Raw genomic sequence first — 25620 nt, forward strand, 5'->3', positions numbered from 1 at the left:
ACCTTGCTCATAACCTTGTAAACCACTGCACTTAGCGGTCTCAATATTGCGAGTGTTTACGCCATCTAGCGTTCTGAATGTTGTCAGGTCTAATGCGAAGAGCTCCGCCTGCCATCAGCGAACTTACAAACCTTTGTCTGCCAGCAGATGGGTGGCGTATGGGCAAGCGGTCACGCCTGAACTCCCGCGCCTTGTACCGCAGCTGCAGACATTCCTCAGTATGTTCCTAAAAAAACTTTCTACAACCCCTCGAAGTTAGTCAGTATTGTTTTGTCACAAAATATGGCTACTCCTGAACCTGCCTTGTACCCGATGTCTCACTCATCTCTCATGCTCGTCCAGTAAATGTTGCCACGACAACATCTGATCAGCTGTTTCAGCTGTCTTATCTCAGTTGTCAACAAATCGTGGGTATCTTTACTTGCGACTGGCGCCACAGATACACCAAGATCATTTCAACATCACAACGGACATAGACGCACTGTTAGTTCCTTATCCCTTATATCATTTAATCTATTTTTTACCGAACTTATGTGGAATGGACAAGTGTAGGGGATATGTATACATGATTAGATTCAGTGGATGGCTGAGTTCTGCCCATTTCTGAGTTCCTAACTTGCACTTTGGCCTAAATTTCACGTCAGTAACAATTTTTTCGGCACTACTCATGCAGCTATATGTTTAGAACTACGTTTTACAAATGGCTCTGAGCACTATGCGACTTAACTTCCGAGGTCATCAGTCGCCTAGAACTTAGAACTAATTAAACCTAACTAAGCTAAGGACATCACACACATCCATGCCCGAGGCAGGATTCGAACCTGCGACCGTAACGGTCCCTCGGTTCCAAACTATAGCACCTAGAACCGAACGCCACTCCAGCCGGCTACGTTTTACAGACTACTACTCGGTTCAAATGGCTCTGAGCACTATGGGACTTAATTTCTGTGGTCATCAGTCCCCTAGAACCTAGACCTACTTAAACCTAACTAATCTAAACACATCACAAACATCCATGCCCGAAGCAGGATTCGAACCTGCGACCGTAGCGGTCGCGCGTTTCCAGACTTTAGCACCTAGAACCGCTCGGCCACCCTTGCCGGCACAGACTACTAGTTTTAAAGAAAAATTCATGTGTAAAACAGAAGCTGTCCGCGAGAAATGACTTTTTTTTTAGATTCAAAATTTCGTTAAATATCTCTTTGTTATTGGAAAAATGATAAACGATTTCTTTGGGTGCATATTTAACTCGTATATGAGCCACCGGTGGTTTTAATAATGAATAACTAGCGTCATTTTTCTTCTAATGTTGTAGATGTGGACATCGCTCGTCTTATTATGAATTATTTATGACAAATTTCATTAAAAATATGTACATCTGTAATTTATTAATTAGGGTTGCCGTCAGGGTTGCAAATAATATTAGTATAAGGACTGGTTTCGAACAGTTTCATTCATTATCGAACCAGCACCTGCATTAGAAGGTAGAATGTTATTAACAAAACATGAAATATAACGTTTTTCAAACATTTTGTGTGCCAGACTACAGCAGTGAATGAATATTTAATGACCTACCTGCATGTGTAATGTTTCATTGTACACAATACATTTGTTTTTACGTCATATCAAAATAACAAATGTTCTGTATTATGATTGACGTAATACATTCAAAATTCGATAGGCTTCTTTAGTTGTTTATACTGTTCAAAAGTCATTTGCAGCTCTGATGGCAACATAGTTAATAAATTACAGATATATTGAGTTTCTGATCCTGACGCCAATATATTGTTGGAATTACGCAAATATATATATTGCGAAGGCGGAAATGCATGAAGAGGTACCTACAAGATATAATTTTCACTGCTCGTATTTCTGCAATCAGTACTTTCTTTACAAATGCCTGTAACAAGAGAAATATATCCCATAAGGCATATAAATCATTACCGAATGGAAATATCCAAAATACGTTAGGAGGTTGATTCGTTTGTTTCCAAGACTAGCACCGTGTTATGTGGGGAGTGGTTAGCATACTGGGCTCATGTTCGGGAGGATGATAGTTCAAATCGTCCAGCCATCCAGATTTAGGTTACCCGTAATTTCCCTAAATCGCTCTAAGCCGATTTTCTTCCCCATCCCTGAAACAATCTGAGCTTGTGCTCCGTCTCTAATGACCTCGATTTTCGAACGAGCGTTAAACCCAGTTTTCCTTATAGCAAGACTAGCAAATATGTGAAGAGTACAAGTAGCTGAACATAATTTTTTTGAGCAGCTCAGTGGCATGTTTGTTATAGTTCAAGTTTTAGACAGTATACAGGGTGGTCCATTGATAGTGACCGGGCCAAATATCTCACGAAATAAGCATCATACAAAAAACAACAAAGAACGAAACTCGCCTAGCTTGAAGGGGGGGGAAACCAGATGGCGCTATGGTTGGCCAGCTAGATGGCACTGCCATAGGTCAAACAGATATAAACTCCATTTGTTAAAGAGGAACCCCCATTTTTATTACATATTCGTGTAGTACGTAAAGAAATATGTATGTTTTAGTTGGACCACTTTTTTCGCTTTGTGATAGATGGCGCTGTAATAGTCACACACGTGTAAGTACGTGGTATCACGTAACATTCCGCCAGTGCGGACGGTATTTGCTACGTGATACATTACCCGTGTTAAAATGGACCGTTTACCAACTGCGGAAAAGGTCGATGTGTTAATGTATGGCTATAGTGATCAAAATGCCCATCGTGCGTGTGCCATGTATGCTGCTCGGTATCATGGACGACATCATCCAAGTGTCCGGACCGTTCACCGGATAGTTACGTTATTCAAAGGGCCAGGAAGTGTTCAGCCACATGTGAAACGTCAACCACGACCTGAAACAAATGATGATGCCCAAGTAGGCGTTTTAGCTGCTGTAGCGGCTAATCCGCACATCAGTAGCAGACAAATTGCGCGAGAATCGGGAATCTCAAAAACGTCGGTGTTGAGAATGCTACATCAACATGGACTGCACCCGTACCATATTTCTATGCACCAGGTATTGCATGACGACGACTTTGAACGTCGTGTACAGTTCTTCCACTGGGCACAAGAGAAATTACGGGACGATGACAGATTTTTTTTCACGCGTTCTAATTAGCGACAAAGCTTCATTCACCAACAGCGGTAACGTAAACCGGCATAATATGCACTATTGGGCAACAGAAAATCCCCTATGGCTGCGACAAGTGGAACATGAGCGACCTTGGTGGCTTAATGTATAGTGCGGCATTATGGGAGAAAGGATAATTGGCCCCCATTTTATCGATGGCAGTCTAGGTGGTGCAATGTAAGCTGATTTCCTACGTAATGTTCTACCGATGTTACTACAAAATGTTTCACTGCATGACAGAATGGCGATGTATTTCCAACATGATAGACGTCAGGCACATAGCTCGCGATCGGTTGAAGCGGTATTGAATAGCATATTTCATGACAGGTGGATTGGTCGTCGAAGCAACATACCATGGCCCGCACGTTCGCCGGATCTGACGTCCCCGGATTTCTTTCTGTGGGTAAAGTTGAAGGATATTTGCTATCGTGATCCACCGATAATGCCTGACAACATGCGTCAGCGCATTGTCAATACATGTGCGAACATTACGGAAGGCGAACTACTCGCTGTTGAGAGGAATGTCGTTAAACGTATTACCAAATGCATTGAGGTTGACGGACATCATTTTCAGCATTTATTGCATTAATGTGGTATTTACAGGTAATCACGCTGTAACAGCATGCGTTCTCACAAATGATAAATCCACAAAGGTACATGTATCACTTTGGAACAACCGTAATAAAACGTTCAAACGTACCTACGTTCTGTATTTTAATTTTAAAAAACCTACCTGTTACCAACTGTTCGTCTAAAATTGTGAGCCATATGTTTGTGACTATTACAGCGCCATCTATCCCAAAGCGAAAAAAGTGGTCCAAGTAAAACATTCATATTTCTTTACGTACTACACGAATATGTAATAAAAATGGGGGTTCCTATTTAAAAAAAAACGTAGTTGTTATCCGTTTGACCTATGGCAGCGCCATCTAGCGGTCCAACCATAGCGCCATCTGGTTTCCCCCTTCAAGCTAGACGAGTTTCGTTCTTTGTAGTTTTTTTCGTTTGATGCTTATTTCGTGAGATATTTGTCCCGGTCACGTTCAATAGACCACCCTATATACACTCAAAATTGCTTACAACGCTTCCAAGGTCCCGTGCAAGACGTAAGACGTAAGGAAGTGAAGTACAGATCAGTCAGAAAACAAACTCCGGAAATGATGAAGTTCTACGAGGCTGTTGATATTCTTTTGTTCCACCCCTGCGGATAGAGTTATAGAAAAATCCATCCCCGACACCTTCGCCCTTGCAGCCCGGTGACCATACTGACGCTGCTGAAACACAACAACGCTCCCGCAGTCGAGATAAGCGGCTGCTCGTCTTCACTCGGTCCCTCCCTTTCTTCTCGTTTTCCCCTGAGCCCGCCTCCACCGACGCTCCCTGCCGGATCCCGCCAGCAGATAGAAAACCGACGAGCGCCAGCAGCGCCGCCGACGACGGAAATTGGAATTAGCCCGGACCGACAGCTTATCGCGTTAGACCCGTGCGTCACTTCCGGTCACTCGCTCCCTCTGCTGAGAAACCCCGTGGAATTCCCCTCTCCAGTTTCTTTTTTTTTATCACACCCCCGCTTTTCGTTTTTCACTTTCCTCCTTCGGCCACGTTTATCTCCGCAAGTTTGATCTGGCGGAAGCACACAACGGTCAGGTTCGTGCATTCGCGCAAGTAATGTAGCGGCAAGAAGCTGTGGCAGGAACCACTCACACTAGCTGCCGGAAAATACAGTCGAACGGATGCTGCAGTAACCTGTTGCGAGCTGTGAAGGAGAAACAGGTCATGCGTTTCATTTCTGCAAGTACTACATCTATATTACCACTCTGCAGTTCACACTTAAGTGCTTGACTGAGAGTACGTCAAACCACCTGCAGACTATTTCTCTACCGTACCACTCTAACGCCGCATGGGAAAAATGAACACTTAAATCTTGCCGTGCGAGCTCCAGTTTCTCTTATTTTAAGACGACGATCATTTCTCCCTCTGTTACGGGGGGCTAAAAATTTTTGTCGCATTCGGAGGAGAAAATTGTTGACTAAATTTTCATGAAAGGATCTCGCCTTGTTCTAATGACTGTCACCGCACCTCGCATATCGGTTCCGAGAGACCCTCTCCTCTATTTCGTGCTGCCCTTCTTTCGATGCCTTCTGTCAATCCTACATGTTAAAGTTCCAATACTACATAGCAATACTCTAGCAGAGAACGGACAAGCATAGTGTAGGCAGTCTATTTAGTACCCTTGTTAGACCTTCAAAGTGTTCTGCCAATGAAACACAGTCTTTAGTTCTCCTTTCCCACAAAATTATCCATGTGATCGATCCAGTTTAAGATGTTCGTAATTGTTGTCCACAGGCATTTAGTTAAACTGACAGCCATTAGATCTGTGTGATTTATCGTGTAACCGAAATTTAACGGATTCCTCTTCATACTCTTGACGATGATCTCACCTTGTATTGTTTAGAATCAACTGCCAGTTCATATCCCTATAGACTGTTACACCCAGGTACTTGTATAAGTCGACCGGTTCCAGTTATAACTCACTGGTATTTGTAGAATACTACGTTTTCTTTTCGGAATGTGCTAAATTTCACATTACTGAACATTTAAAGCAAGTTGCCGACATTTCCACCACTTTGAAATCTTTTTAAGAGCTGACTGGATATTTATACAGCCTTTTTCAGAAAGCACTTCATTATTAGTAAAAATCTCTTTCAATCGAAATCCTTGTTATTGATTTACGTGTCTTAACATTGCTTCTCAGTGTTACCCTCAAAAGTTTAAACGTTGTGACATGTACTGGATGTGCACCACTCAAATATTATTGGGCATTTCCTACCTGACACAGGTGCATTTATGCACGTTAAATATAAATATACATAAACTGTTTTATCTGTTTATGGATATTTTAGAATTCTGTGACTGTAGATATAATTTTAAATTCGGGTTAGAAAGAAAGAAGGGGAGCCACAGATTTGAATTTCTCAAAAACAAATCTTCAATTGGCTGTAAATGTGATTTACAGAGTTCTGTGTCAGCTTTTCCTGTTTACAGTCCCATCATCTTTATTTGGCGCTTGTGGGAAACACTTAGAAACTGAGGCTCTGAGTGGATTTGTGAGGTGTGTTCACACCTGAAGGGATACCTAGATTTAAATTGTCTGGCCGCTTCGTTGTAGTGTGCATGATGCTGGAGACTAAAAGTTTTATTCATTACTAGCTGTTACCCACAGCTGTCAGTAGTTCTGTTATTATGAGTATTGGTGAGTAAGTAAGCTACTGTAAGTGGAATATCGTCAGCTGCCCTCACCTGTTTGCCTGTTTTGGTAGACATAGCTCGTTATGAACTCCCCACCCCATCCCTCCTTAGCTGAGCTGTCCCAACGCACTGTAAGTCGGTATGTGCAGGGTCCCTGCCGACCTGTGTGTACTGAGGGGCATGGGCAGGAGCATGCATCTATGCATCCCGCTGCAGAAGTAGCTTTACATTATACAGCGCGTACATATCGAACAAGAATGGTGTGGAAGTATAGATCAAATACTTAGAAGATTTAAACTTCGTGGCAGATCAAAACCTTCGTGGCAAAATAAAAATGGATGCTGGGCTAAGACCCCGAACTCAGGACCTTTGCTCTTGTGCTGTGATCTACCGACGGAGCTACCCAAGCACGACTCACAGCCTTACTTCCGCCAGTACCTCATCTCCTGCCTTCCAACGTTCACAGAAGCTCTCCTGCGAAACTTACAGTACTAGCACTCCTGAAAAAAAAAACTGGTACCGCACAGACATGGCTTAGCCACAGCCAGAGGATGTTTCGAGAATTAAATTTTCACACTGCAGCGGAGTGTGTGCTAATGTGAAACTTCCTGGAAGATTAAAAGTGTGTGCTGCACACTGAAGATTCTACAAGCATTGTGTTCATTACTTTGGATCATACCACGTAGCACAAATCAACCAGTAAAAGCTTTATCGCAATTATGATAAAGCCAAGAGCTTTTTCAAAGAGTAAATAGCTTTCCCAAAGAGTAAATATTTTTGCCTGATGTGCGTAATAGTCTTCAAATTATCTTGTACTACACACATTCTAAAGTATTATTAGGAAGTGAAAGCACTGTATGGTAAACATAATCAGGTAAAACCATTTCACCACCTATTTCAAAGTAAGTGCCCTCGCCGACGTCGCGCTGCTCACACTGCAGCAGAGTGTCGTACAATTATAACATTTTGGAAGTAGAAATACGGACATATGTGGATACCAAACTTCCTGGCAGGTTAAAACTGTGTGCTGGACCGAGACTCGAACTCGGGACCTTTGCCTTTCGCGGGCAAGTGCTCTACCAACTGTGCTACTCAAGCACCACTCACGGTCCGTCCTCAGAGCTGTAATTCCACTAGTACCTCGTCTACTACCTTCCAAACTTCACAGAAGCTCTCCTGCATACCTTGCAGAACTAGCACTCCCGGAAGAAAGGATATTGCGGAGGCACAGAATGGGGGATGTTTCCAGAATGAGATTTTCACTCTGCAGCGGAGTGCGCGCTGATATGAAGCTTCCTGGCGGATTAAAACTGTAGTACCTCGTAGGAGACAAGGTACTGGCGGAATTAAAGCTGTGAGGGCGAATCATCAGTCGTGCTTGGGTAGCTCTGCCGGCACGGTACCTCAGCGTGTTCGGTCAGAGAGCCGATTGGCCTCTGTAATAAAAAACTGAGTGGAAGGATGAACAAACGAACTTGAACGGATGTCATGTGACGTCCGCAACGACCAAACACAACGATCAACAACGAACAAAACGCAAAAAAAAAAGTTGGTACAGCACTTGCCTGCGAAAGGCAAAGGTCCCGAGTTCAAGTCTCGGTCCGGCACACAGTTTTAATCTGCCAGGAAGTTTCATATCAGCGCACACTCCGCTGCAGAGTGAAAATCTCATTATGTGGATAGCGTCTGCAAAATGTTTGCGAATAGAATAGGTAGCAAAGAAGCAATAAATTTAAACGTCACGCTTGCTGCGGCAAGTTTCTCATGCAGCTGATCGTTTATGACGTCGTATATCGTGAACTATGTGTCGTACAATGATGTAATTTTGCAGATAGATTCAGTCGTATATGTGCATATTGTCTGCAAAATGTGTCGCCAATACATTTAGTAGCAAAGAAGGAATACGTTAAAACGTCTTGTCTGATGCGAAAGTTTTACAGCATAAAAGCGAAAATGTGAAACTGATAAACATTTTTCCTTCCATCATTTTGTTGTAAGAGAGAAAAAGTTTCATAAACATTTGATATTCTATGTAAAGTTAGTTGCAAATCACTAAGAGCTTAGATCATCAAATACTGGATGAATAAAATCTGGGAATTCGCTCGTCTTGGTCTACACTGATTTTTCACCCTCCCCCCCCCCCCCCCCCAAAGCCTCTTTGATAGGCAGGTGACACTTATCCCCAGAGTTATTCAATCTAGAAGTAAGTGATGTGTGTACCAATTCGGTTGAAATCGGCCCTGTGATTTCGGAGGAGATGCTGAACATACACACATAGATACATAAATACAAACATTCTTATAATACACTACTGGCCATTAAAATTGCTACACCAAGAATGCAGACGATAAACGGGTATTCATTGGACAAATAGATTATACTACAACTGACATGTGATTACATTTTCACGCATTTTGCGTGCATAGATCCTGAGAAATCAGTACCCAGAACAATCACCACTGGCCGTACTAACGGCCTTGATACGCATGCGCATTGAGTCAAACAGAGCTTGGATGGCATGTACAGGTACAACTGCCCATGCAGCTTCAACACGATACCACAGTTCATCAAGAGTAGTGACTGGTGTATTGTGACGAGCCAGTTGCTCGACCGCCATTGACCAGACGTTTTCAGTTGGTGAGAGATCTGGAGAATGTGCTGGCCAGGGCAGCAGTCGAACATTTTCCCTATCCAGAAAGGCCCGTACAGGACCTGCAACATGCGATTGCGCATTATCCTGCTGAAATGTAGGGTTTCGCAGAGATCGAATGAAGGGTAGAGCCTCGGGTCGTAACACATCTGAAATGTAACGTCCACTGTTCAAAGTACCGTCAGTGTGAACAAGAGGTGACCGAGACGTGTAACCAATGGCAGCCCATACCATCACGCCGGGTGATACTCCAGTATGGCGATGACGAATACACGCTTCCAATGTGCGTTCACCACGATGTCGCCAAACACGGATGCGATCATCATGATGCTGTGAACAGAACCTGGATTCATCAGAAAAAATGACATTTTGCCATTCGTGCACCCAGGCGCTCCTGTCTGTGATGCAGCGTCGAGGGTAACCGCAGTCATTGTCCCCGAGCTGATTGTCCATGCTGCTGAAAACGTCCTCGAACTGTTCGTGCAGATGGTTATTGTCTTGCAAACGTCCCCATCTGTTGACTCAGGGATCGAGACGTGGCTGCACGATCCGTTACAGCCATGCGGATCATCTCGACTGCTAGTGATACGAGGCCGTTGGGATCCAGCACGGCGTTCCGCATTACCCTCCTGAACCCACCGATTCCATATTCTACTAACAGTCGTAGGATCTCGACCAACGCGAGCAGCAGTGTCGCGATACGACAAACCGCAATCGCGATAGGGTACAATCCGACCTTTACGAAAGTTGGAAACGTGATGTTACGCATTTCTCTTCCTTACACGAGGCATCTCAACAACGTTTCACCAGGCAACGCCGGTCAACTGCTGTTTGTGTATGAGGAATCGGTTGGAAACTTTCCTCATGTCAGAACGTTGTAGGTGTCGCCACCGGCGCCAACCTTGTGTGAATGCTCTGAAAAGCTAATCATTTCCATATCACAGCATCTTCTTCCTGTCCGTTAAATTTCGCGTCTGTAGCACGTCATCTTCGTGGTGTAGCAATTTTAATGGCCAGTAGTGTATATACGGATATTTTTTGTGATCCGATTTTGATTAAATAAAGCCTATACAGTGCCCGAACTTATGCTCAAGTTGCTTAGAAAACACCATGAAAATTCGTCTCAAATAGCTGGACACGATAATATTACAGTTTTATTATTTGTTTAGACTGCACGAGGATAACTCGATAAATGATGCACTTTAATGATGGGTATCTTCAGCTTTCGGTAAGAATTGTTGTTATACCACATTCGATGGCAGTAGATGACGCACATCTCAAGTTCGTACTGCTGTCAGATACAACCAACAGAGCTATAGCAGGTTTACAAACAAGCATCTAACTGTCAAAACACTGATTGTTATTTCGCAGAATTTCAGCACTTCCCTTCTGTCAAGTAAGCATAAAACGACTACATGAGTTTAAAACGTGGACGTATTTTGAATGCCTTATCATGTGAGCAATGCCACTTTAACCTGTTTTCAGCTTCTCAAGAAACTGAAAAATCAGTTCGTATCGATTCTCCAGCACCCTGTACCACTTCACATTTGACGATACAGATGTTACGTAACATTGTGACAATGCTATATTAGTTCCAAGCGGTAAAAACACAGTGGTCTCCGACGAAAAAAATTATATTTCTGTCTACAGAGTTTAAAACTTGGTTCGATACATTTCCGCCAACGACCTTGCCGCAGTGGTAACACCGGTTCCCATCAGATCACCGAAGTTAAGTGCTGTCGGGCTGGGCTAGCACTTGGATGGGTGACCATCCGGTCTGCCGAGCGCTGTTGGCAAGCGGAGTGCACTCAGCCCTTGTCAGGCAAACTGAGGAGCTACTTGATTGAGAAGTAGCGTCTCCGGTCTCGGAAGCTGACATACGGCCGGGAGAGCGGTGTGCTAACCACATGCCCCTCCATATCCGCATCCAGTGACGCCTATGGGTTGAGGATGATACGGCGGTCGGTCGGTTCCGTTGGGCCTCCATGGCCTGTTTGAGTGTAGTTAGTTTCGATACATTTCCACACTACCACCTAATGAACATACACGAGTGTATGGAACATCAGACCAGTAGTGTGGAACACCATATCGCTCTCAACGGAGGAAAATCTTCAGAGGTAAAAGTAATTTCGGGGGTACCCCGAGGGAACATTATAGGTGCATTAAGTTTCACAATGTGTATAAACGACTTAGTGGATAATGTCGAAATTCCCGTGAGGCCTTTCGCGGATGCTGCTGTTGTGTTTTACAGAGAAGTCTCAACGCTCGAAAATTGTGAAATGCAGGAAGACCTGGAAAAGATCGACACTGGCAGTTTACTCTCAACATAAATAAGTCTAATGTATTGGATATAAATAGGTGGAAAAACTCATTATTGCATGTTTACACGATTGCAGAACAATCACTGGAAGCAGTCACTTCCATAAAATATCTAGGTGTATGAGCACGGACTGATTTACGGTGGAACTACCGCATAAAAGTGATCGCAGGAAAGGCAGATGCCAGATTCATCAGACCCATGGCTCCCTTATGATGGTAGGCGGAGCTCTCCTCGCTGCTGAGTTGACTGCGTAGCAGCGAGGAGAGCTCCGCCTACCATCCTAAGGGAGCCATGGGTCTGATGATGGTTCTGTAGAAAGAACCGAAACCGGTTACCTATATCATTAAAACATACATGAGTGATCAAGACTGAACTTTAGTCAAAATATAACAATTAATTGATCACTGCTTTCCAAAAATGTTTACCAAAATTGTACGAGGAGCTGTGCCCAGAAGGTTCCAAGGGTCGGCCTGGGAAGCTGAGACAGGCAGCCAGACCGACAACCTTTTAGTCGGAAGGTAACCCAACCGAAAGCCAGCCGACGAACCAACTAGCACAACGTTCTGGATACTGGTGCCCAACCCGGCCAAGTCAGAATAAACGCTCAAAACTACCAACAACACCTCAGCTGTCGAACTATACGCCGTACTAGACAGCATCAACACGATGAGGAAAATACACTGCCGAAAACTACGTCAACGATCAGGGCAGCTAACCGAAACGTCAACGGCCACAGAGCAGAAGATACAGCTGGTACACTTCATTAATGAAGCAATAAATTAAATTAAGTTAAACACCAGACAAGAAGATGGCTGCAGTTCTAGCCAACTTCAAAGCACACACGTTGTTGCTTGCTTGAATCTCCCAGAAAGCGAGAACCAGGACCAAACGAAGATATGTGATAGCAGTTGAGGCTTGATAGTAGCTTAAGTGAGCATCAGCTTTAGTGTCCAGGATCGGTGGGCGACGAACTTCGTAACCCTCGCAAGAAGCGTCTCACATCTCCAACCGCGCATGAACGCCGCCAGTGGCTCCGGCCTGACTACACGCCATGGAGACTTCCTCGATGCTCTCCCACAACCGACCGACTGCCACACACAGCACACCCGGAAAATATATGATCCACTCAGTGCACAAACAAAATTTACGTGAGGCGACAGTGGTACAAACTCATCTTACTAAATGACTGAAAGAAACTAGCATTCAGAAACTGTATTGTGAAGTTCTGATTCCTTAACAAGTCCAATCGTAGACTTTCTCAGCAATTCGTTGTCAACTCGTTGAGATCGGGTGTTCTACCGAAAGTCCGCGTTTTCCCAAGACGGTATCTTGACGCCATGACTCCTTGTTCATCTGGTGTTCCCTGCGACTGTCTCAGAGAACATCTGATGAGGGCATAGAGTTACATTGTCGAGATATCGTGTTGGAAAGACACGGACCACCGGCAGAACATCCGATCTCAACGAGATGATAAATGCAACCATATTTACAAAGATCGCTTCTCATTAAAAAAAAAATATTACTCTGGTATATAGTGCATTACTGAAATATTCAAGGCGTTCCAAAGGATTGGAAAAGGACACAGGTCATCCCCGTTTTCAAGAAGGGACGTCGAACAGATGTGCAGAACTATAGACCTATATCTCTAACGTCGATCAGTTGTAGAATTTTGGAACACGTATTGTGTTCGAGTATAATGACTTTTCTGGAGACTAGAAATCTACTCTGTAGGAATCAGCATGGGTTTCGAAAAAGACGGTCATGTGAAACCCAGCTCGCGCTATTCGTCCACGAGACTCAGAGGGCCATAGACACGGGTTCACAGGTAGATGCCGTGTTTCTTGACTTCCGCAAGGCGTTCGATACAGTTCCCCACAGTCGTTTATTGAACAAAGTAAGAGCATATGGACTACCAGACCAATTGTGTGATTGGATTGAGGAGTTCCTAGATAACAGGACGCAGCATGTTATTCTCAATGGAGAGAAGTCTTCCGAAGTAAGAGTAATTTCAGATGTGCCGCAGGGGAGTGTCATAGGACCGTTGCTATTCACAATATACATAAATGTCCTGGTGGATGACATCGGAAGTTCACTGAGGCTTTTTGCAGATGATGCTGTGGTGTATCGAGAGGTTGTAACAATGGAAAATTGTACTGAAATGCAGGAGGATCTGCAGCGAATTGATGCATGGTGCAGGGAATGGCAACTGAATCTCAATGTAGACAAGTGTAATGTGCTGCGGATACACAGAAAGATAGATCCCTTATCATTTAGCTACAAAATAGCAGGTCAGCAACTGGAAGCAGTTAATACCATAAATTATCTGGGAGTACGCATTAGGAGTGATTTAAAATGGAATGATCATATAATGTTGATTGTCGGTAAAGCAGATGCCAGACTGAGATTCATTGGAAGAATCCTAAGGAAATGCAATCCGAAAACAAAGGAAGCAGGTTACAGTACGCTTGTTCGCCCACTGCTTGAATACTGCTCAGCAGTGTGGGATCCGTACCAGATAGGGTTGATACAAGACATAGAGAAGATCCAACGGAGAGCAGCACGCTTCGTTACAGGATCATTTAGTAATCGCGAAAGCGTTACGGAGATGATAGATAAACTCCAGTGGAAGACTCTGCAGGAGAGACGCTCAGTAGCTCAGTACGGGCTTTTGTCAAAGTTTCGAGAACATACCTTCACCGAAGAGTCAAGCAGTATATTGCTCCCTCCTACGTATATCTCGCGAAGAGACCATGAGGATAAAATCAGAGAGATTAGAGCCCACACAGAGGCATACCGACAATCCTTCTTTCCACGAACAATACGAGACTGGAATAGAAGGGAGAACCGATAGAGGTACTGAAGGTACCCTCCGCCACACACCGTCAGGTGGCTTGCGGAGTATGGATGTAGATGTAGATGTAGATTGGTCCAAACCGTAAGAGCAGATACCTTTGTTTAATCACGTTTAGACAATCAAAATAACTAACCCAAATCATCCCAGAAAAATCACCGAAAGTTTGCCTTTTGCAATCTCATCATAAATTACAAGCAGTGCAGTGACAACATTACCTGAAAATTTTCACACTTCTAAAATCAGTCTTTACAAAATCATATTTCCAAAAAGCAGCATCCTCTGTATTTGCATCTCTGTGTTCTGCTAGATATTTCCAGACCACTCAGCAGCGTAACCAACACCTGATTCCTTCACTTACTTCTCACTGAATGCTGAAAGGACGGAAGATAGAGTTTAATGTCTCGTCGACATCGTGGTCATTAGAGACGGAGCACAAGCTCCAAAGGATCCATCCCGATTTGCCAACAGTGGTTTAGGGAAATCACGGAAAACCTATATCTGGATGGATGGACGCAGGTTTGAACCGTCGTCCTCCCGAGTCCAGTGTGCTACCACTGCGCCACCTCTCTCAGTCCACTGAATGCTACTGGGAATGACAATGCTACTGACAACCGAAGATCACATTGTGGTGAATACTCAGTATTGTAGAAGACTCAGCATAATGTCGTTTATTGAAACTAAACTACACTTCTCGAACAATCACTATATACAGACAAAAACAAATAACTTGTAGACGACCATTCATCAAGAGCATCGGTGAGGTCCGTCGGAGCTGATCCTAGCTCGGCGAAGAACTGGTTATACTGCTGCTGCGCTGGCCTTATAAAGCCGGTGGAGTACTCCAACTTTCCCTGTATCTGTGAGGCGACCTCTGGGGGAAAAGGTTCGCATTAGTCTCTAGCAAGTTCTGTTTGTTTTGAAGAATTCTTTTCCTCTTGGTTGCGCCTGCAAGTGCTTGTCTATGTTATATGGTACAAAGGGGTTTCTTGAGTGTAGTCTGCCTGGCAGGGGCTGTCTGTGGCAGACGTAACACATTGCTTGTATTCCGAACCTTTGTGGCGTAGCATATAAGCTATTGAAGGTTGGTGTCACATCGAATAAAAGTAGAGCTCACATCAGTTACATTGAACACCAAAAGATAACCTAATTACGTGAAGTTGATGGGCTGTAAGTGGAAAGCTGTTGATTGTCGGCTTTCATTACTAACTCAAAAAGGAAAGATTTTTGGACATAAGTTCATATAACCTGTCCCCCAAGTTTTTAAAAGTATTTTTGAAACATCCTGTATAACACTATCATAACATGTGCTTATGAGACCTGTCACATGCATAGGTGGCCTCAATTACTGTATGAATGAAATGAATGAGTGAATAAAGGCAGGACTAAGATCGGAATGATGATACGTTCGCATTACTCCGAGTTTTCTGAAGGTAATGAAATGGAAGAACGCGAAAGCTATAGACTCGGCAGGAGTCGGACACGAACTGCGGTCGGGAAAAAGACAGGTGTAAGTAACGAAACGTTTCAGACAGTGGCGGAACATACATTGAGTCCCGCGTAATCCTCGTTACTCAGTAGCGAATACATACGACAATCAACAGCTCTAGCCTAGTGGCTCGGTGGGATGCCCTGTACGCCCCCCCCCCCCCCCCCCGACTTCCCAGCCGTTTGTCTCCGGGTTCGCGTGGGTAAGCAGCATGCGAAGTCTGTTGCAGCCCGGAGCTCCCCGTGCACTGCAGTGTATCGCAGTGCAGTGCCCTCTGCCCGCCCCCGGCTCTACGAGACCCCAGAACCCCTCGCGCTAAATGACGCCAGGCGGCCGGCGCGGGCAGATTACTCCTGGGCTGCAGAGGCGGCAATTACCTGGCCAGCGCCGCGTACTCCAGATTCCGGGCTTAATGCCCCGGGGCGGGTCTCGAGCCGGCTAGGCCAGGGGCCCGGCGGCGGAAAAACAGAGCCCTCCACCGAGCCAGGCGGCGCCGGGATGATGGACGAGGGCGACCGCGAGCGCAGGTTGCACCGTTCCCAGGATCGCGGCGGCTCCGTGACGTAGGCGGCGCAGACATTCATTTCCGCGTAATTGCCGGAGGAAAGGAAGCGAGCCGAGCTGAGATTTACCTCGCACCCGCACGGAAAATTAGTAAACAAACTTCGCGTTTATTCTACTGGAGCCGCAGTGAGGAATTAAGTTGGGAAGACCTGTCAGCCGGAGTCTCTCAGGAAATAAATAACTGAACACGGGCGAAGCGGCGGATTGAAAATTTGATGGACTACTTGTTCGAAATCTATTTCGTCCGCTACAGTGAGAGCACTTTGTAACCCTTTAGCATACTTGTCCTTTTGGTCTGGAGCGCTTGGACTATTCTGACACTGTTTTTCCGCTGACCTGTGCATCACGGCGATCCACTGCTGAATACATATATTATTAATACATACGAGGGTTGAAAGGTAATGCCTCCTAATACACTCCTGGAAATTCAAATAAGAACACCGTGAATTCATTGTCCCAGGAAGGGGAAACTTTATTGACACATTCCTGGGGTCAGATACATCACATGATCACACTGACAGAACCACAGGCACATTGACACAGGCAACAGAGCATGCACAATGTCGGCACTAGTACAGTGTATATCCACCTTTCGCAGCAATGCAGGCTGCTATTCTCCCATGGAGACGATCGTAGAGATGCTGGATGTAGTCCTGTGGAACGGCTTGCCATGCCATTTCCACCTGGCGCCTCAGTTGGACCAGCGTTCGTGCTGGACATGCAGACCGCGTGAGACGACGCTTCATCCAGTCCCAAACATGCTCAATGGGGGACAGATCCGGAGATCTTGCTGGCCAGGGTAGTTGACTTACACCTTCTAGAGCACGTTGGGTGGCACGGGATACATGCGGACGTGCATTGTCCTGTTGGAACAGCAAGTTCCCTTGCCGGTCTAGGAATGGTAGAACGATGGGTTCGATGACGGTTTGGATGTACCGTGCACTATTCAGTGTCCCCTCGACGATCACCTTCTAGAGCACGTTGGGTGGCACGGGATACATGCGGACGTGCATTGTCCTGTTGGAACAGCAAGTTCCCTTGCCGGTCTAGGAATGGTAGAACGATGGGTTCGATGACGGTTTGGATGTACCGTGCACTATTCAGTGTCCCCTCGACGATCACCAGTGGTGTACGGCCAGTGTAGGAGATCGCTCCCCACACCATGATGCCGGGTGTTGGCCCTGTGTGCCTCGGTCGTATGCAGTCCTGATTGTGGCGCTCACCTGCACGGCGCCAAACACGCATACGACCATCATTGGCACCAAGGCAGAAGCGACTCTCATCGCTGAAGACGACACGTCTCCATTCGTCCCTCCATTCACGCCTGTCGCGACACCACTGGAGGCGGGCTGCACGATGTTGGGGCGTGAGCGGAAGACGGCCTGACGGTGTGCGGGACCGTAGCCCAGCTTCATGGAGACGGTTGCGAATGGTCCTCGCCGATACCCCAGGAGCAACAGTGTCCCTAATTTGCTGGGAAGTGGCGGTGCGGTCCCCTACGGCACTGCGTAGGATCCTACGGTCTTGGCATGCATCCGTGCGTCGCTGCGGTCCGGTCCCAGGTCGACGGGCACGTGCACCTTCCGCCGACCACTGGCGACAACATCGATGTACTGTGGAGACCTCACGCCCCACGTGTTGAGCAATTCGGCGGTACGTCCACCCGGCCTCCCGCATGCCCACTATACGCCCTCGCTCAAAGTCCGTCAACTGCACATACGGTTCACGTCCACGCTGTTGCGGCATGCTACCAGTGTTAAAGACTGCGAGGGAGCTCCGTATGCCACGGCAAACTGGCTAACACTGACGGCGGCGGTGCACAAATGCTGCGCAGCTAGCGCCATTCGACGGCCAACACCGCGGTTCCTGGTGTGTCCGCTGTGCCGTGCGTGTGATCATTGCTTGTACAGCCCTCTCGCAGTGTCCGGAGCAAGTATGGTGGGTCTGACACACCGGTGTCAATGTGTTCTTTTTTCCATTTCCAGGAGTGTATTTTATGTGAAAACTCTCAAAGCTTTTTAAATAAAACAAACTTTATTCAAAATGTTCAAATGTGTCTGAATTTCTAAGGAACCAAACTGCTGAGGTCATCGGTCCCTAGACTTACACACTACTTAAACTGATGCTAAGAACAACACATACACACCTATGCCCGAGGAAGGACTCCAACCTCCGGTGGGACAAACTTTATTAACATTCTACATATTTACTATCCATATTTGCAGCCCTCTGCCGCTAGAGGGAACCGAACAGTAGCGTGTAACATGGCAGTGTATAACGTTACTCTGTCGGTCAATGAGAAACAGCATTCTGTAATCGAGTTTCGAATTCAAACAGTTCGTTGACACATAGAGCTCCCTCTCCTTCAAAATGACAATGCCAGACTACACACGAGTGCAGAATCATCTGCAACAATCGGACGCCTTGGGTCCCCTGTTATCGATCATTCTCCATACTGTTCTGACTTGTCCCCATCCGATTTTCATCTAACAGAGTACCGCGGACGACTTCGTTTTGATGTTGATGAAGTGGTGCAAGCGGCGGTACTGATGTAGCTCCAACAGACATTCTACAGTGACGGTATCAACAAATTGGTATCTAGTTGAGGAAAAAGTGTTCATCTCCAGGAAGACTGTAGAAGCGTGAAGAATAAAGACATACAATGTTAATAACAGAATAAATTTTAGTTAATACTCAGCATTAGCGGCCGAGGACTTCCGGCATAAGAAATAACCCTCATTCTGTCCATGGCCGTGTCAAAGAGGGCGGAGGAGTGGACAGAGGTTCAGGGCACTCTCTTGTCCTTGGGAGTGGGAAACTGGCCCTAAAGGCGGAAGAATAAGCAATGATCAACGACATGAGGATGCAGAAGGCGACAGAAACCACTGCATTAAAGACACATAGCTTGTATTTAGAAGACATGTGGCCTGTAACTGAAAAAAAAGTCGTGGTGTTTTCTACATTGGCAACAGATTCCGGGAGGAGACTACCAAGGGAGGGGAGACCATGATAAAAAGATTGAATAACCAACGAAAGGATTATGGTCTACGAGGCGGTGCGTGGAATGTGAGAACCTTGAACGTGGTAGGGAAGCTAGAATATCTGACAAGAGAAATGCTAAGGCTCAATCTAGATAAAGTAGGGATAGGTGAGGTGAAATGGAAAGAAGACAAAGATTTATGGTCAGGTAAGTATAGGGTAATATCAACAGCAGTAGAAAATGGTATAACGGGAATAGGATTCGTTATGAGTAATAAGGTAGGGCAGAGAGTGTGTTACTGTGAATAGTTCAGTGATATTGTTCTTCTTATCAGAATCCACAGAAAACCAAGGCCGACACCAATAGTTCAGGTATACTTCCGACGTCGCAAGCTAAAGATGAAGAGATAGAGAAAGTGTATGAGGACATAGAAAGGATAATATAGTACATAAATGGAGATGAAAATCTAACTGTCGTGAGGGACTGAAGTACAGTTGTGGGGGAAGGAGTCGAAGGAGACCTTACAGGAGAATGTTGGCTCAGGACAAGCAATGAAAGAGGAGAAAGAGTAATTGAGTTCTGTAATAAATTTCAGCTAGTAATAGCGAGTACTCTGTTCAAGAATCAAACGAGGAGGAGGTATACTTGGAAAAGGCCGAGTGATACGGGAACATTTCAGTTAGATTACATCATGGCCAAATTACATACCGGATTGTAAGACGTACTCAGGAGCAGATATAGACTCAAATCACAATGTATTAGTGATGAAGAGTAGGCTGAAGTTTAACAGATTAGTCAGGAAGAATGAATACACAAATAAATGGGATACGGAAGTATTAAGGAATGACGAGATACGCTTGAAGTTCTCTAAGGCTATATGCACAGCAATAAGAAGCAGCTCGGTGGTACAGTTGAGGAGGAATGGATATCTACAAAAAGGGCAATCATACAACTTGGAAACAAAAACATAGGCGCAAAGAGGATAAAGAAATACTTCAGTTGATCGATGAAAAAAGGAAGTACATAAATGTTCAGGGAAATTCGGGAATACAGACATACAAGTTGCTGACAAATGAAATAAATAGGAAGAGCAGAGAGAATGGAAAAAGAAATTATTGTCGGAAGTACTGACTCAGCATATAGCAAGGTCAAAAAAAACCATCCGTGAAATTAAAACTAAGGTGCTAACATTAAGAGTGGAACTGGTATTCCACTGTTAAACGCAGAGAAGATAACTGATAGGTGGAAGGCTTCTATGAGGGCCAAGATTTGTCTGATGTAATAGAATAACGGACTGGAGTAGGTGTCGAAGAGATAGGGGATCCAGTATTAGAGTCGAAATTTGGAAGAACTTTGGAGAACTTAAGATTAGATAAGGCAGGAAGGATAGATAACATTCCATCAGAATTTCTAAAATCATTGGGGGGAGTGGCAAAAAAACGACTATTCAGGTTGGTGTGTAGAATGTATGAGTCTGACGACATACCATTTGACTTTCGGAAAAATATCATCCACACAATTCCAAAGACTGCATGAGCTCACAAGAGCAAGAATTGTGTCACAAGCAGCTTAGCAGGTCAGCCATTCCAGTTGCTCACAAGAATAACATACAGGAGAATGGGAAAGAAGTCGAAAGTGAGAAAATAAAAAAAAACACTGATTACTATGTTGTTGGTCGAGAAAATTAACCTCGAGAGCCTCGTGAACACCCTACGAAACGCCAGAGTTTCAAGATTATTGCAGTGCTGTGAAGCTTTCATTCGCACAAACATACCTATGATCAGGTCTGCATTGGTGCCTTGGGAATAAAACTTAGGAAAAGCGACCTGGGACTATCGAAACACTTTGGACATAAATATTACGAAATTAATTATTATAAATAAATAATTTTTATATTTTTATATGAACATGATTAACATTTATCACATGTTTCCTGACGCAAGGAGATGAAGAAACTGTATAATACTTTAACTGCCCTCAAGAGAAAACTTTGTGGAGTTTCACTTTATTTGCCAAAAAATAATAAATTAGCACATCATCATGGCGCCTCCTCAGTCGGACACCGTATTGGTTCGCCTACACTGAATCTCACGTAAGGCGGCTATTACAAATATGCATTCAAGTTGACTAGAGTTAAATCTCGGTGGATTCTGGGCTATAAGGGTTGCTTTCGATACATAGTTGCTCTCACTTAGAAAGAACCAATAAACTTAGGAACAAAGAACAGCACCCGAGGTGACTTTGTTTCGATGAAGATGTGTCAAAGAGCAACCAGAGAGAATAAAAAATGTGTGTCGGGGTAATGAGGGTCATTACCCCGTGACGAGTTCGTTATCGCGAGGTTGCGATCACAGGGAAAGTGCCCTTCGAACGTTCCTCGTTAATGATGAAAAGAATAATTGACGTATGGAATCATTAGTAACGTTACTTCTCACTTTGAGGCACGAACACACAGTTTGTCTGCAAGGTCCGCGCAACATGTATAGACTACCACAGACTTCAAACGCGCCTTCATTAGAGGGCACTGCCTATTCGTATGCCTGGCCATCTGTGTTCGGTGACTCTGAACAGACACCAACACACAGACTCCTTAAAGAATCGAGCTCCCTTGTATAAAACGGCTGAAACCAGCTGACTGCGCCGGGCGAAGTGGCCGTGCGGTTCTGGGCGCTGCAGTCTGGAACCGCGAGACCGCTACGGTCGCAGGTTCGAATCCTGCCTCGGGCATGGATGTGTGTGATGTCCTTAGGTTAGTTAGGTTTAACTAGTTCTAAGTTCTAGGAGACTAATGACCTCAGCAGTTGAGTCCCATAGTGCTCAGAGCCATTGGAACCATTTGAGCCAGCTGACTGCTTTACAAATGATTTAATATGTTAGATATTTGACGTTAAGCATGTAAGCTAGAAAAGTGTAGGAAAGGTTTGAAATTAAGTTTTAAATTTGTTGGATGGTGCTAAGTGTTCTCATTCTCAGGTGCTGGATGAATACATTCTATGTAATTTGCGCTCAAAACACGAGCACAGCTTCTAACTGTAATACTTGTCTTACCGTGTAAAGCCTTTAACAGAAGATTAAGCCCTGCTTCCTCGTCTTTGTCGTATCCTCCGGGCAATGTGCGGTATGCAGAAAACTGAATGAGGTAAAAGGCGAGTTTCCGAAGCCTTAAGAACTACAACAGATCGCTTAGGAGAATAAACCACTACAGAAAATTCTGCTCCTCTAAGCTGGGGAAAAGGCGTTGAGCTAATAACGCATCACTTGGAAAACGATGAATCCCTCCTGAAAATCTCAGCATTAAGCCTCGGAAACAGGACTCTGTATGAGTAGATTATAACATCAATTTAAAATCTTCAATTAGGTCAATAATTGCGTGAAATGTTGAAAACCAAACTTGTGTTGCTCCTAGAAGCCGTTACCCAGGCAACCTGCAGTTGGCAACAGCGAACCATGAACCACGAAAGGGGATAGCCGGTTTAGTAGTCTAGATAGGTCAGTTAAAAAGGAAGCAGCCGAGCAGCTGAGCTCCGCAAATTTTAATACATACTGTACCGTAACGTATGAGTATATCGCCGCATGCTGCGTACAATATGATTTATTTGTATGGTATCGCCCGTTAGACGTGTTCATCCTCAAATATTCATCACTATAGTAGCAACACGTTAAAGGTTTCAAGCAACGCTCCGCACTACCCCTAACACGAAGTTTTGTGTTATCAATTAAATCAAATAATACACGACCTGTGGCGATTTATCTGTACGTTAATTGCGTTTGTGATGCTCGTTAACCTCTTCTTTTGGCTGAATCTTTTGTCCTAACTTTCGTCCTGTTTCAGAGGTTTAGTGCTGAGATTTTCAGTAGCGATTCACTGTTTTGCAAGCTATCGGATACTAGCCCAACGCCTCAAGTTCCAGCCTGGACGAGCAGAATTTTCTTTACGGGTTTATTCCCTTAGACGATTTGGGGTTTTAAGGGGCCGGAAAATCGCCTTTTGCCCCCTTCCATCTGCTTCGTAACATACATTGCCGAAGGATACGACAAGGACGCGTAAGGAAGGCTTAATCTTACGGCAATTCACTTAACCGCGGGACTCCGCACTAACCGGACACACACAGGAAAGACACCAAATGGATGAAACAGGAAACAGACACCTCCTTCGGTTTGGACACCTAGTGAGAGTGGAACAAGAAGGAACACTCAAAAACATTAACAAACAAAAAGAAAAAAAATAAACGACGTAACACGAAGAAATTATCCGAACGGGGCGGAAATCGATAAACATGATGTATATGTAGAGACAAACAAATGATTAAAATTTCGTAAAATTTAAGTGCTTCAAAAATTGAGAAATTCAATAATCCGTTGGCCCACTTGTCCTGAGGAATATCATGTTAAATTCTGTCCAATTTGTGCGTTATATCGTTAAAATCCCGAGCTGGTTGGACGCTAATGCCCATAATGCTGCAAACGTTCTCAATTGGGCAGAGACTCGGCGGCCTTACTGGCCGAGGTAGAGACTGGCATGCACGAAAATAAGCAGGAAAAACCCTCGCCGTGTGCGGGCGTGCATTACTGTGCTGAAGTGTAAGGCCAGGATGACTTGGTATCAAGGGCAACAAAAGATGGCGTAGAATATAGTCTACGTACCGCTGTGCTGTAAGGGAGCAGCAAGTGACAACCAAAGAAGTCCTACTATGGGAAAAAATAGCTCTTCAGACCATCAGTCCTCGCTGTCAGACCATATGGTAGGTGACAGGCAGGTTGGCATTCCACCACTGTCCAGGACACCTCCAGACCCTTCTTCGCTGGTTATCGAGGCTCAGTTCAAAGTCAATGAGATTCCAGGCCAAAGATGTATCTGGAGACGTCCCAGACAGCGGAAGGATACCAACCTCCTTCTCGCTCGTTGTAGAGCCTGGCAACCAGGAGCGATGGTCTGGGGTGCTATTTCTTTTCATAGCATTGTTGTCCTTCATGGCAAGCCATCCTGGCATTACGTTATTGCAGTTTGCATCGTCCGTGCAAATAATTTTGTTTGGGGTCATATAACGACGTCAACGCAATAACAACAGTAGCAGCTTGAAGTGAGTACTGTAAAAAACAGATGGCATTCGACCAGTCAGTGGTGAGCAGGCAGTGTTAAGTAGTGAAGCAACGAACTGAACATCTGAATCGAGTGTAGACATTCTTCAGAATATTTTTAAGAAGAGAAACGTTTGTGCAAACTTTGTTTTGCACTCCTCCTTGACAATAGTAGGGCAAAGTCGCCACCACCCCAAGTTGCATTGTTGTCAAATTTATTCAAGATGGCTGATCCAAGATGGTGGCGACAGATGTGGTAACGTTGCAATGACGTCATGGCAGGATGTTCAAATTTTGGAGGGAAAATACGTCAATTGGGCTACTTCAACTAACCCAGACCCCTCCTTCCCCCCCTCCCTCCCCCTCCCCCAGGAAATGGCGGGAAGTACAAATTCTGGTGGGAAAAAGGTCACTTCGGCTACCTACACTAATGTAAGTCTTCCAATCACCACCTCTTCCTTGGAATTGGCGGGAAAAGGACTCAGTCTGTGCTTGATAGGATGGACATAAGTCTTTGTTGTGCACACAGTGTTTATTTAAACAGTTTGGGTTGCCATAAGCAGTAGCTCAATCCGGTTTGTTCACCATAAACTCTGGAATCCAACTGACATAGTACACAGTACTACCACCAGAGGGCGCTGTCATCCCTCCTGTGACAAAATCCAAGTGGGCGGTCTGCGGAAAAATGGCAGGAACCAATAGAAAAACTTAATCCAGTCACATGTTAGACTTCAGTCAGCAGGATGGCAGTATCTTTTAATGTCATTTCGGAACACGTATTATGTTCAAGTATAATGACCTTTCTAGAGACTAGAAATCTACTCTGCAGGAATCAGCATGGGTTTCGACAAAAGACGATCGTGTGAAAACCAGCTCACAGTATTCGTCCACGAGACTCAGAGGGCCATAGACACGGGTTCGCAGGTAGATGCCATGTTTCTTGACTTCCACAAGGTGTTTGATACAGTTCCCCAGCGTCGTTTAATGAACAAAGTAAGAGCATATTGACTATCAGACAAATTGTGTGATTGGATTGAAGAGTTTTTAGATAACAGAACGCAGCATGTCATTCTCAATGGAGAGAAGTCTTCCTAACTAAGAGTGATTTTAGGTGTGCCACAGGGGAGTGTCGTAGGACCATTGCTATTCACAATATACATAAATGACCTTGTGGATAACATGGGGAGTTCACTGAGGCTTTTTCTGTATGATGCTGTAGTACATTGAAAGGTTGTAACAACGGAAAATTGTACTGAAAGGCAGGAGGATTTGCAACGAATTGACGAA

General features: G+C 44.8%; 1 protein-coding gene and 1 pseudogene across 1 annotated transcript in view; both read left to right on the forward strand.

Moving 5' to 3' along the window:
* The window catches only part of LOC126101403 (cardioacceleratory peptide receptor-like), a gene marked incomplete at its 3' end in the record, with an annotated part of 348677 nt that overhangs the window by 14069 nt on the left and 308988 nt on the right, over positions 1-25620 (forward strand). The window lies entirely within an intron of this gene.
* Positions 10729-10846, forward strand: LOC126102195 (5S ribosomal RNA; annotated as a pseudogene).

This window comes from Schistocerca cancellata, chromosome 9 (genome assembly GCF_023864275.1).
Source record: "Schistocerca cancellata isolate TAMUIC-IGC-003103 chromosome 9, iqSchCanc2.1, whole genome shotgun sequence".
Lineage (NCBI taxonomy): Eukaryota > Metazoa > Arthropoda > Insecta > Orthoptera > Acrididae > Schistocerca > Schistocerca cancellata.